This window comes from Siphateles boraxobius, unplaced genomic scaffold, assembly GCF_051911475.1.
Source record: "Siphateles boraxobius isolate OS27281-9 unplaced genomic scaffold, OSU_SipBor_1 11, whole genome shotgun sequence".
NCBI lineage: Eukaryota > Metazoa > Chordata > Actinopteri > Cypriniformes > Leuciscidae > Siphateles > Siphateles boraxobius.
Window position 1 is genome coordinate 9659080 of NW_027508711.1, and position 12410 is coordinate 9671489.

Consider the following 12410-nt stretch of genomic DNA (forward strand, 5'->3'; position numbering starts at 1 on the left):
AGGGTGTTCACACTTGTAGCTCGGTTCGTTTGGCCGGACCTTTTTAGGGTCTCATCTTCCTGTTTTTTGGTTCGTTTACATGCCTTTGGTCCGTGTTGTGTTCATGTATCATTCGAACCGCACCAAAGCGGATCGAGGCTCATCTCTTCAGTGGTCTTGGCCTGGATGGCAGCGTTCACACTTAATCAAATTAACCGCACTAACAGCGATTCCACCAGGGTTCGTTTTAACCAAATCAAACATGCCAATTGTGAACAAACTCTGGTGCGATTTGATCTATGTGGTTCACACTTTTTTCGCTATTGTTACGCACTGTATCCGAGTGAAACGGCTTCTCGAGCAAGAAAAAATTTAAGTGAGTTGGGTTATAGAATTTGGTTGTCACTTGGGGCCAGGGGCATTTCATCAGTTCTGGGGCACAGCCCCCTTCCCATAGTTTTCCCATAATAGCAACTGCAAACTGCAGCAAATGGTTCAGTGTGAGAGTGAACTGTTCAAATGAATCAAACTGAATCGTGAACAATTTCAGACCTTTTTTTGCAAAGCAGTTTGACCGATTAGATTGATCTGAATGAATTGCGAATCTGACATTGCTAGTTTTGATTCTAAACAGCTGATTGAGATAACCCAAATTGATTGTTAAAATGTTATCAGAAAAAAATTCTTCTGGTGTCAGTATATGGTACTCCAATTGACAAGGATTATCTGTAATATTTTACTGGAGCACAGTAAAAAAAACTGGGGCTTATGTACCAGTAAAGAGGGTCTAGTGAAGCCGCTGTTAAAGACTCAAATATATAACCATATTTTGTTGCTGTGTGAACGTGGCCTGTAACTACAGAAATCCCTGGTATGATGGAGCAAAAGCAGACAAGCATCATTCACAATTTCTTAAGGAAGTGTTCAAATCTAGTATGGTACATTTAAATTGTTGGCTATTGAGTGCTGCATCAGTCTGAGTATTCAGGTGGGAATAAGCTGATGGAGGAGCTAAGTAATGCAGGGAGTCCCATCACACTCATTTCCTGTAAGTAGTACAGTGAGAGCTGAGAGTCCATGTGCTGCTGAGATGGTTTATGTGTGACCAAAATCTTAAAGGGGGCCCATTTCCAGAAGATGAAACTATTTCAAACTTGTATTTAACACATGCTGCGTCCGAATAAGCCTACTTTCATATTTTATGGTAGCAAAAAAAAAGTTTGTGAGCCGAGTAGTATGTCCGAATTTGTAGTATTCATAAAACGGTAGGCGAAAACAGCCTCTGAGATTCTGTAGTGTGCATATGATGGACACTTTACTGTCCCATGAGGCCACGGGAGAGGATATGTGAAGTGACATAACTGATGCTGGTAGGTCATATGATAATGACAACATAGCGGATATAGTACGTGCAGATTACATTCATAATATAACAATCGTAATGCGAGTTTCAAACCAAATTTAGTACTTACACTATTCGTGCGTCTGAAATCAGGTACTATAGAAATGTTTTGTTTTTTTTTCTTAATGGGAAAGTCAACCCAAAAATTCCAATTCTGTCACTTTGACGCTTCAAATAGTTCATCATATGAAGGGAGTGTCTCTTCAGAAAATTGAATTGAGCAGTTTAATTCAATATGAATTAGTTAACGGTCCCTTTATGAACTCTTTGAAGCATCAAGAGTGTCAGTTTTGTAACAGACAATGGTGGGTCAGAAATCTCTCAGATTAATCAAAAAGATCTTCATATGCGTTCCGAAGATGGACTAAAGTCTTAAGGGTTTGGAACGACATGAGGGTGAGTAAAGGATGACAGAATTCTCCTTTTTTGGGTGAACTAACCCTTTAAAGTAGTGGTTCTCAACGGGGTGGTAAGGGACCTGGATAATGGATAGGGGGCGCTGGCCCAAAAAAGGTTGAGAACCACTGCTTTAAAGGTAAAGCGCCTTTTACCAAGAGATTGTAATGTTCTGTTTATATTTGTAATGTTTCCACATTAATACTTAAAGTTGGGTGGATTCTGATTGCCTGTCAGAGTTGTTCATCAGCTGGAAAAAAATTGGTTCTGAAAGTGAGTCCAATGATATTGTTCCTCTCTGCATTTATAGTTGTGGTGTGAGCTCTGCTATTCTTTTAAATTTAGATTGATTGATTGATTTGTTTAAGTGTCAAACACCATGGTGCCCAGCCCTCATGGGCTTATTAGACACTACAGTAGTAATTTCACCAATATCTCCAAATAGCCACGTGACAACACAGAACCCAACATAGCATAACTAAACACAGAACCCAACATAGCATAACTATACCACTAAAAATGAGTCCACATACGAATAGAGATGGCTTTTCATATGGGATACAAAATACTTTGCCGCAGATACCAGGCCTTTTCTATACATTTTGCCAAAGCAAAACCATAATTTTCAAACAGCCAGCACAAAATCTCCCCTTCATATTTCCAAAATATATCAGGATTTTATAACTGATTTGATTCAATTCAATAAAAAAAAATTTGAATGATTTAAGGCTCTATTAGTTCGCACGTGGTGTGAACGGGCCTTAAAATCACGGTCACCATTCACTTTCATTAAACAGAAAAGAGCAGCAGCTTACTCAAACTGCTAAATATCTCAGTTTGTTTTCATGCAAGAAAAGAAATTAGAACAACATGAAGATGACTATAGCAATAGACTACAGTAAGCTGCTTTGTAGATAATGCCCTTTTTATTGTCATAATGTGAGCTCTCTCACAGAGGATTCTGGGTGGGAAAGTCCATAAGAAGTTTTCTTGAATTGGCCTAACAGCTGTGGTTTACCTCAACAACTTACACAAACCTCTCTCTCTCGATATAGCAACACTTGCAGAAAAATGATCTGAGACAACACTGTCTCAGTGCAACACTGACATTAAACCTTGTTTTGGCATCACATGACCCTTTTTTTTTTTTTTTTTTGTGGCTTCATTGGGTCTTTGGGTTCTATTGTCTCGATAAAACACATTTCTGTTCTTAATAAATCCTGCAAGCTTTTACGCTGTGCTCGCAGGACATGTGAGCTGAGGAATCCACTTTCTGTTCATGTTTAAATGAAGCTCACAGCCGTGCATTACTCCTCCCACTGGGCTAACTGGGCCTTTCTGTCTGCAAGAGAATAAGACCGATAAGTGCTATTGATTTTCTAAACTTCATTTGAGCGTGTCACAATCTGCTTAAACACTTTCTCCATAGGTCAAGAGCTCAATGCTGCGGGTGTTTGGTTCAAGTATATTTTAAGATAATGAAGATCTTTGAAGGGGAAAGAATATTGAATGACAATTTTAATAATTTCTTGAATTATCTTAGTCACCATGAAATCAAAATGGACAATTCTTATTTTCTGGAATATTGCAGTATTTGTAGAAAATGATTTATTAGTGCACATTATTATTATTATTATTATTATTATTTTAAATTCATGTGCCCTCTTAATCTTTAATCAAAATAACTTACCCTCCCTCTTGCAGTGACATCTCTTCTCTGATGATGCCGGTGGGGCAACCTGTCACTCACATGAGATCGACCAATAGCAAACCACAACCATCCAATCAATTCCCCATGGACAAAATCAAGTCCCGCCCTACATTTTTTTTTTTTTCTTGCTCAAGAAGCTTGTTCACTCAGGTATACAGGTCCTTCTCAAAAAATTAGCATATTGTGATAAAGTTCATTATTTTCCATAATGTAATGATAAAAATTAAACTTTCATATATTTTAGATTCATTGCACACCAACTGAAATATTTCAGGTCTTTTATTGTTTTAATACTGATGATTTTGGCATACAGCTCATGAAAACCCAAAATTCCTATCTCAAAAAATTAGCATATCATGAAAAGGATCTCTAAACGAGCTATTAACCTAATCATCTGAATCAACTAATTAACTCTAAACACATGCAAAAGATTCCTGAGGCTTTTAAAAACTCCCAGCCTGTTTCATTACTCAAAAACGCAATCATGGGTAAGACTGCCGACCTGACTGCTGTCCAGAAGGCCATCATTGACACCCTCAAGCAAGAGGGTAAGACACAGAAAGAAATTTCTGAACAAATAGGCTGTTCCCAGAGTGCTGTATCAAGGCACCTCAGTGGGAAGTCTGTGGGAAGGAAAAAGTGTGGCAAAAAACGCTGCACAATGAGAAGAGGTGACCGGACCCTGAGGAAGATTGTGGAGAAGGACCGATTCCAGACCTTGGGGGACCTGCGTAAGCAGTGGACTGAGCCTGGAGTAGAAACATCCAGAGCCACCGTGCACAGGCGTGTGCAGGAAATGGGCTACAGGTTCCGCATTCCCCAGGTCAAGCCACTTTTGAACCAGAAACAGCGGCAGAAGCGCCTGACCTGGGCTACAGAAAAGCAGCACTGGACTGTTGCTCAGTGGTCCAAAGTACTTTTTTTGGATGAAAGCAAATTTTGCATGTCATTCGGAAATCAAAGGTGCCTAGGCATGCAGACTGCTTCTACAAACATTTATGATAGAATTGGTCGCTCTCATGAGCTCAGTGAATTCAAACATGGTACTGTGATAGGTTGCCACCTGTGCAATAAGTCCATTCGTGAAATTTCCTCACTGCTAAATATTCCACAGTAAACTGTTAGTGGTATTATAACAAAGTGGACAAAAGCAACTCAGCCACGAAGTGGTAGGCCCCGTATAATCACAGAGCGGGTTCAGCGCATGCTGAGGCGCACAGTGCGCAGAAGTCGGCAACTTTCTGCAGAGTCAATAGCTACAGACCTCCAAACTTCGTTTGGCCTTCAGATTAGCTCAAGAACAGTGTATAGAGAGCTTCATGGAATGGGTTTCCATGGTCAAGCAGCTGCATCCAAGCCTTTTATCACCAAGTGCAATACAAAGCATCGGATGCAGTGGTGTAAAGCAGTGGAGACGTGTTCTCTGGAGTGACGAATCACGTTTCTCTGTCTGGCAATCCGATGGATGAGTCTGGGTTTGGCGGTTGCCAGGAGAATGGTACTTGCCTGACTGCATTGTGCCAAGTGTAAAGTTTGGTGGAGGGGAGACTATGGTGTGGGGTTGTTTTTCAGGGGTTGGGCTTGGCCCCTTAGTTCCAGTGAAAGGAACTTTTAATGCAATATAGGAGCCAGGTATGGGTTCTTTAAAACTTGTGAGCAACCAAAAGGGGAGTGTTTGTCACATGGTGTGGGTGCTGCTAGTAAATTAGGATATCACCTGTTCACGTGGAAAGAGAGGAAGAAAGAGGAGGTGATGGGGGAAAGTGTAATTTTTGCTGACCGCGGTTCACACTGTTTCTTATATTTACTGATATTTTCGCTGTATGGAACTGATCACCTGTACAGCCTATCCGGGAAAAATAAACCATCAAAACGCAACAATCGGAATCCTGGAATTATTAGACTATCAGCGCGCCTGGCAGTCAGTTTTTCCCTAATCAGCCTCTTGGCATCTACATTTTAGTTTTTAGATAGACGCCTATATAATGCTTCAGCATACCAAGACATTTTGGACAATTTCATGCTCCCAACTTTCCGGGAACAGTTTGGGCATGGCGCCTTCCTGTTCCAACATGACTGCGCCCCAGTGCACAAAGCAAGGTCCATAAAGACATGGATGAGCAAGTTTGGTGTGGAGGAACTGGACTGTCTTTCACAGAGTCCTAACCTCAACCCGATAAAACACCTTTGGGATGAATTAGAACGGAGACTGCGAGCCAGGCATTCTCATCCAACATCAGTGTGTTACATCCAAGGAAGTATTCAATTTATTTATTTATTATTATGAATATTTTCTTCTGAACTTCTTTGATTTACTTTACTTCTGAAAGGGTGGACGTGGTTGAGCGCACTGTGTTTTTGTTTGCTTGCTGTCTCTCTTTCTCTCTCTACTCGCTCTCAGGCCTAATCATCAGCACCTGTAACTTTTATTGGGGTGTGACTGAGACGGATTGAAACTTGTGCATGCTTTCATCACCAGCCGGGTGGATTATTGTAATGGACTCCTCATTGTCCTTCCCAAAAAGACCATAAGACAGTTGCAGCTCATACAGAACACTGCTGCCAGGATTCTGAGCAGAAAAAGAAATATGAACATATCACACCAGTCCTCAGGTCTTTACACTGGCTGCCAGTTACATATAGGATTGATTTTAAAGTATTATTACATAATTATTATTTTTTATATTATTATATAAATCATTCAATGGCCTAGGACCTCTCAGAGTTTGTATGCAGCTGAGGCTAATACGAACTTTGATGTCAGTAGGTATCTCAAACTTGTTCCACCGTTTAGAGAGAGCAAAGCGGACGCATACTTTGTCACGTTTGAACGGATAGCCACAAAATTGAGCTGGCCAAAAGATATCTGGGCCCTGTTTTTGCAGTGCAGTCTCACTGGGAAAGCCCAGGAAGTCTCCTCTGCTTTGCCACTTGAACAGTCTCTTGACTTTGACACCATCAAAGCAGCAGTTTCAAGGGCTTATGTGTTAGTGCCAGAGGCGTACAGACAGACATTCTGCTCCCATGCTAAAACTGCCAAACAAACGTACGTTGAGTTTGCCCAAGAAAAACGCACACTTTTTGAAAAGTGGTGTTTTTCTAGTCGAATTACCACACTTGAACATCTTCAGGAGTTAATTTTACTTGAAGAGTTAAAGAATTGTGTACCCGAAAGTGTAGAGGTACATTTAAATGACCAAAAAGTAACATCTCTTATTGATGCGGCCGTGTTGGCTGACGAATTTGCGCTAACGCATAGAAATGTGTTCACCACTGCAAGGCGTAATGTATTGTCTTTACCTGATGAGCGTTTAGCTCGACAGAAGAGTTGTGGGTTTTCTCGTCTTAAGATGAAGACCCCATCTAAATCGCTTCGTAAGAAAAGTAGTGATAGACAAGTCTGCTGCATTACGTCCAAAAAGTGCAGTTTTGGTTCACACGTTAGGTGACTGCGATAATTCCACCACTGTTACTTTTAGGGTTTAAGCCATTTCTCCGGGATGGCACAGTGTCTCATTCATCTGACTCTAAAGGATAGTCAGTGAAAATTCTGAGAGACACTGGATCAGTCAAGTCACTTATTTGGGAAGAACTGTTGCCTTCGCTGTCTAATTATCCGGGTACCGACATTTTGATACAAAGTATCGGTATCCAATGCCTCAGCCTCCCCTACATGACCTGTTCTTAAAGTCAGATTTAGTTACAGGTCCTGTAAGACTTGGGGTTTGTTCACGTTTACCCGTCAATGGAGTAGATGGTATCCTGGGAAATGATCTTGCTGGTGGAGATGTTTTCCCGCAGCCAGTGGTAATTAGTGAACCGAACCCAAGTGATTGTTCAAAACTAGCACAATGCTTTTCCGCTGTATTTCCTGCGTGCACAGTGATTCGTGCCAAGGCATGAAAATTCAGAGATGTACTTGACCTCTCTGAAACCTTTCTGGACCGTTCTAATGACCATGACTTAACGTTAGAAAAGGTTGATGTAATGAAAACGGTAACAGAAACTGCTCATGAGTATATGCTTTCCGGCCATTTGGGTGTCACAAAGACATGTAGTCGTGTGTCTTGCTACTTTTTCTAGCCTGGGTTGAAATCCACCGTATCTAACTTCTGCCGCTCGTGCGCTGCTTGCCAGTTAGCTGGTAAGCAGAACCAGAAGATTTCCATTGCTCCTTTACACCCCATACCTGTTATGCGTGAACCATTTGAACGCTTGTTGATCGACTGTGTAGGTCCGCTACCCAAGTCAAAATCAGGACACAAGTACATCCTAACCATTGTGTACAGCCACACGCTATTCCCCCTCCGCTCTATCAAGGCTCCTGTAATTATTTGAGAACTGATTAAGTTCTGTACCGACTTTGGTTTGCCTACAGTCTTGCAAACTGATCAGGGCACACATTTTACATGAAGACTGTTCACTCAGACATTAGCTCAGCTTGGAATTAAGCATGTACTCTCAAGCGTATGTCACCCACAATCACAAGGCGCTATGGAAAGATTCCATCAGACGCTCAAAACAATGTTGCATTGTAACAGTGTTAGCTGTTACTCTGGTATTTTTATACTCACCACTAGGGGGCGCATGAGAGTCAGAACCTCTTGTTTAAAATGGGTAGTAGTATAGAAGTAGTCAGTTTGTTTGGAAGAGGGAAGCATGGGTTTATCCTAGCACCTCCAGCAACACTCATTTGGAGTCCTGGTTTAGAAATTGTGTTTCCAGTTCAATCATATGGACCCTTTAAATGTTACTTTATATTTTGGGGTTTGGATCCTTATGAGTTGCTAAGGCTCTAATGAAATGGACAAAGGGATTTCTACCCGATGGATTGTTCCCACTGCATTATCTTGTGGATTATCAAATATCCTAACTACAAGAATGTGACTCTGTGGGCTGTTTTGTTTTTCTTGGATATTTGGAAGAGCAATTGAAGGGCCATTGGGACTTGGACATCATCCTAAACTTTGACTATTTCAACTTTTATTATAGTGATTCCATACTTACCCAAAGAATCACTCAACTACAACCTTGAACTGATTAGCTTAGAATTTATTTTATTTTCATTGTCATGATTTTTCTATTTTGATTGTCTTACTTTACAGAACAAATGTGCGGATACTTCTTTCATTCATTGGACTGGTTTCATTTAATTTTGTTCATATAAATACATTGTCCTGTTTATTTCTTTTGGGTTTCCTAAACCATATATAAAGGTTTTCAAAGTTAATTCCTGGCTTTATTGTTTGTGGCTATACACTGGGAAACATTAAGATATATTTTTTTTTTCAGCATTCATTTCTTAGTTGGTGGGACCCTCCTATTATTCATATATATATATATATATATATATATATATATATATATATATATATATATATATAGCTGCATGCCACCTACTGTCTCTCTAGTGGGAAAGACTGGGCTGAAGCTTTGCCACTTTTAATGTTTGCCATTAGAGAAGCGGAGCAGGAGTCACTTGGTTTTGTGAGCCTCTCAAAGTGCTAAGTGAACAATTACTAACAAAGGATGCTGTGCCAGTAACAATCCTTGAGTATGTTAGTGCATTTCGGGAGCGGTTGCACGAAGCACGCAATCTTGATGGTAACTCAGTCAAAGATGAAGAAACGATAAGAGAAGTGTCTCTCGTAGTTTCCAGCCAAATGATGAAGTTCTTGTACTTCTGAACCTGGTTCAGATTTACAAGCTAAATTTGCAGGCCCATATCAGGTGAAAGAGATACTCAGCTATTCAGACTATGTGATCAGTACTCCTGATAGGAGACGGAAGACTACAGTTTGTCACATTAATATGTTGAATAGATTTGTGTGTAAATCAAAGCCTGTCTCTCCACCTAACCCTATGACTGCTCTACCTGTGACAATGGCAGTTGATATGTCAGATGTAGAAGAGACCATTCAAGCTAGTATGCAAACTGGCGGAAGATTGCAAATCTCTGCTGTGTTGAAAGATTTGCCTTCTTTTCTTGCCCATTTAAACCCAGAGCAGAGCAAGCAATTTATTAAGTTTATGCATCATTACCCATCCCCGTGCTCTGATGTCCCAGGGAAAACTTCAGTTCTAGAACATGACATCGATGTTGAGCAAGCTAAACCCATTAAACAGCATCCTTACCGGATTAATCCGACCAAGCATAACTTAATGAAAACTGAAGTTGAATATATGCTACAGCATGGCCTGGCCCAACATAGTCAAAGTCCTTGGAGTTCTCCCTGTTTGCTGGTCCCAATGGCACTTTTCGTTTCTGCAGAGATTTCCGCAAAGTCAACATGGTAACGAAACCGGACTTCTTTCCACTCCCCCTGACCTCCTGTGCCTCAGAAATCTCTGCTTTTTCCACAACAGACTACTTCCTAGAGATTCCGTCCTCGCCTTTGGGATGCGAAATGCCCCAGACACATTTCAGAGGCTGATGCGAAGTGTGTTTGGAGATGTTTCTAACTGTGATGCATATCTTGATGACATCGTGGTCAATAACAAGTCATGGGAAGACTACATTAAGGGCGCTTTCACACTTGGTTCGATTGCCTGTTCCGGACCAGAATTCGATTGCTGCCCCCTCCCCCTGCCCCGATGAACTGTGTTCACAATCACATTATATTATTTGTAGCCTATCTGAACCGCGGTACGCGTCATCAAGCTGCAGCTGGCGCGTTATCCTGTTGCACCGCTATGAATGAAAAGGCGTCAAAGTTGATAGAATTGCTCGCTTTACATTAGTTCTTATTTTTAACCTTTGGTTTTGTTTTCAAAGAAAACATACAGAAACACACTTGCGTCCGTCTGCCGCAAAAGTACTAAAATCGTTCCAAAGACAGCTGGCTGTCAGCCGAAGACAATTTTTGCGGAGGCAAGCATTAATCATCTCTCTGCTTGCAGTGCGTCAATCCCACTTTTCGTCAAGGTAAGTGTACACACACACACACACACACACACACACACTGACGACTGTCCTGTCGACCACATTATACATTATATGTCATCAATAGCGGTTCACTTCCGCGGTTTGGTTCGATTGTGTTCATATCAGCAGCAAACCGTACTGGAGTTCACATGAACCATACCACAGACCACCTTTTTAAGCGCACCCGAGAACGGTTTCCGGGTTCGCATCCGAGTTCGGAAGACAGTGTTCACATCATCCAAACGAACCGAACTCTGACATCATTTGAACCAGGGTGCGCACCAAAAAAGCTAGTGTGAGGGTGCTTTCACACTGGCAGTTTAGTTCGGAATAGGTCACGGTTTGCATGAAAAATCGCTAATGTGAACGCTGTCATGTGGACCCGGGTGCGCACTGGGGTACCGAACCCGAGACTACATGGAGGAGGTCGTCTGAGTTCGGTTGCTCCCGAACCGTGCTGCTGTTCGTGTGTATGTGAAAGCAACACGGACTCGGGTGCACACATGTTCAGAAAGTAAAGTCTCCTGCGCATGCGTTTTAGCCGATTATGATGTATTTAGTTGAATAAAACACACGTAAGGGATGAAGATTTACCTTGGATACGAGCAAGAGTGAGTCTGCAGTGTATTCGCGCATAGTGCGTGCAATCAGGGCAACAAATTCATGGAAATCCACTGTTTCCTCAAAAGAGTCCATTTGCAAGCAGCGGAAAGACAGCTTATGCGAGACACACACACACAGTAAACCTCTGTTGTTTACTCAGCTATGCATAATAGCACCAAATTAATGAAAAAACACACAATATATTGACCCGCGTCGTGTTTTCTATCATGCGCAGTGCACATTTGCAATAACGTAAGATGCACGCAAACGCACCAGAGTTCAATTCATACTTTGCAGTCAAGTAACTACCATGGATACCTGGCGGGCAACAAACGCTGACAAAATGGCCAATACTACAATCAATTATATAGTGAGGCTATTTTGTTTCCATAGCACATTAACAAAACGTTTAATGACACTAATAACACTAAAAACAATACAATTACTAAATATTAATAATATCACTAAAATGATAGGCCTAAAAACAGTCTTTAGTTCACAAAACAGCACAACTCTGCCATCTCAAAAGCAGCTTCAAAAACTTGTTTAAAAAGAAATATTCTTCTAATTTTTTTACTGTCATTAATGTAGGTCCACAAGAGAAATATTAAGCCAGTAAATTAAGATAGTCGTCGCTATACCGTTATATCCATCGTCGTCTCTGAGAGAATGCGGCGTTAATGCAGCGACAGATGCTGAAAGCTCAGTCCGTTTCTACTTTCACGTTCGGGGAATGAGCGCGTTTACATGCACGTTCTTAACCCGATTATGCTGAATAATAGTGCATCCAATCGCACAACAACTATCTGGCATGTCGTTTACACCTCAAAACACCAACTTTTGTATATTAAAACTGGCGATGTCCTGGCAAGATCCTTGATTAGTTTACTGGGTTTCGTTGCTAGAGAACGACGTTCTTGCCCACCAGCCAGTGCTTGTGACGTCACGTGCAAAGTATGAATAGAATCAAGATGAGTGTGAAAGCAGACCAACGTTGCGGGGGGGGGCGCTGGGAACAATCGCACTCGGACCGCAGCAAACGAGCCCAGTGGAAAAGCCCCCTGAAAGCCCCCTCAAACATTGCGTAATATCAAAATACTACTGTTATTGTGTCACGAAATGTAATTTTAAGAGTGTTTCAGGTGAGAATGTAGTTGTTTAAAGCTCAAATCTGTGGTTTATTTATAAAGATAGCGCCTATTTGAAAAGAATATCTGACGGCAGTGGCGGCTGGTGAAAAATATTTTAGGTGGGGCTGTGCCAGATTCAGTCAGTTTCAATAGTCTGATAACCATAAGAGCAATCAGGTCTTTTAGCATTGGGGCTCTTCCTCAAGACATCCACCCTCATTCAAAAACCTCTTAAAACACTTTTTTCCCCCTCTGAATATTAGC